We start from the raw sequence: 2,392 nt of genomic DNA, 5'->3' as shown, positions 1-2,392 counted from the left end.
AATGCTATTTGCGCGCTATGTGCGCAATTTTCGATGTTAGGTTAATTACTCGAAAATGCTATTTTCCAATCGAATTCTTTACAGTTTTTATTTCACCTAATGACAACGCTTTAAAAAGAAATTAAAAACTGAAAGAATTAAAAACCTCCCTTGACCAGATCTTTATGTCTCGCTTAATGGATTCTGATCAAATCTATTTTAAAAGTCGCATACAACAAATCACGCGCAAAGAGCAACTACGATTTGCGCAATGTACAATTATTCCAAATTGTGTGCATTGGCAGTCGCAGTAAAAATTAAAAAGTTACGATGCAAATACCATTTTTGAGCAATGGCCTTTATACGCACTGTGCTCGCGCGGCACGAGATTACATTAGACGCTCGTATTTTCTAAACACGCACAAGTACAGCAACACGCACACAAAATTATTCAAAGCAATATAAATGTGCATTAGGTGAAATAAAACTGTAAAGAATTCGATTGGAAATAGCATTTTCGAGTAATTAACTAACATCGAAAATTGCGCACGTAGCGCGCCAAATATGCATTTGGTCGCTAACTTTTATTTTTTTCTTCTATGTGGGGACCTCCCTACCTGCATGCAAAAAATGTTTGAAATCCGAGTGTAACACCTAAAAACCTTCCCTTGTCAGTAATGTCATCGATCATCGTCATTACCGTCATCATCATCATAAACGTTACTTCTTTTATCAATTTACTAATCATCAATCAATGCAGATACACACGTAGTCCTTCCTGCGTATCGACGCGGCGGAAAAGAAATACTTGAAACGATAACGAGCCCGTTTCGTCGATGACGAACGAGCGATGAAGCCGACCTTGCCCATTGATCCCTCGCGATCGGCACAGCGCGCGAATGAACGATGGAGAATGAAGAAGAAGAACGCCCACGACGCTCGTCCGCGTTCTATTCTCGTCCGCGCGATTCACGCTTTCGCGCGCAATGACTTGAGTCATTCGTATATATACGGGCGAAATTCCAGAAAGAGAGATGCGCGCCCGACGCCGACGCTGACGTAGCCCACCGACCACCACCACCTGTCGGCGGCGCGTTTTATTTTCGGGACGCACCCCGCGCGCATAATTCCCGCGTTAACGCACGCGGCACGCCCGCGGACCCGGCTACCGTTTTCGCTTGCAACATGCAGGAAAGAGAAAAAGAGAGAAAGAGAGAGGCGCTTTGAAGTTTCATGCGATAGCTCGCACCACGCTCGCTCCGCGAAAAAGAGAGATCAACGTCCAACTGTAGCCCCTACTTTGAGCATATGAACATCAATACCACCGAAAATCTTGCTGCTGCGTTTCTCCAACTTTGAATATTTTTCAGTGTTATGTTATCAGCCTCGGAAGAAAGGTATTGAAATTCCGATCCTCGTAATTTTCCATTTCATATGTATACAAGTGCTGGCAAAAAGTTCCGGAACGTTAAAAATCTTGGAAAATAATGATTTAGTGGAAAATGTTTCAAACAAAAGTATAGGGCTTAAAAACATCTATTAGATGATGATATATATTTGACCTTGGTATGACCTTGCAAAGCCCGGTCATGGTCAACATAAAAATCTTAAATGGAAACCCCTATTTTTATTACATATTCTTGTAGCTTAGCTCGAGAGCTTTTCGAAACGCTATAATAAATTTTTTTTCTCTTACGTACTTTTTGACTAATAAGGCTTGAAGGTTACACAGTACCGCGCATTAGAATTACCAAGGTGTACCGCGTGGAGGTCGCACGGTCGGATTTACACCTTTTGTGTGTGTGTGTGTGTGCGTGTGCGAGCACTGTATATCTGTGGATGACTAATGGATTAATGAAGAGACGGGAGACTTCTGGCACTGCGTTGCGCCAATAATTCTCTCGGGGAGCCGCAATCTTGCAGTCTTGTAGCAATACCTTTCTCTCTGTTCTTAATGCGCGACTGATGCTTGTAAATATCTGATAATCCCCTAGACGGCGTGAAATGCAACGGGGAACGGCACCATTGTGCTTCACGAAATTACCGCCCTATAAACGGACTGGCGCTGCGGAATTATTGTTGCGAGTGCAATAATATCGTTTCGCATGCGACGTAAATCGCGCGGGGTAATTTCTCGTAAGGCAGCCGAGCGTTCCTCCACGTGGCATCTTTCTTGGTGCAAAGTATCCGTCAACAGCGAGGGAGAGACCTCGTGTGACTTTCGGCCGAAGGCAGACGTGCCATTTTGGGGATGCGAGTGACCACTGATCCAGGCATCATCTTGGCAGATTCTGTCAACACATAAACGAACAGATGTACTATCCGTCTACCGATGAAATAATTCGCAGCCACGCCAAGTGAAGAAGCCGCCAACTTGGCGAATAGCGCGTGGAAGCATCCCGGAAATTCGAGC

The sequence above is a fragment of the Ooceraea biroi genome, chromosome 13, assembly GCF_003672135.1.
Source record: "Ooceraea biroi isolate clonal line C1 chromosome 13, Obir_v5.4, whole genome shotgun sequence".
Lineage (NCBI taxonomy): Eukaryota > Metazoa > Arthropoda > Insecta > Hymenoptera > Formicidae > Ooceraea > Ooceraea biroi.
The sequence above is the reverse complement of the archived record's forward strand: the minus strand, read 5'-3'. Positions refer to the sequence as shown.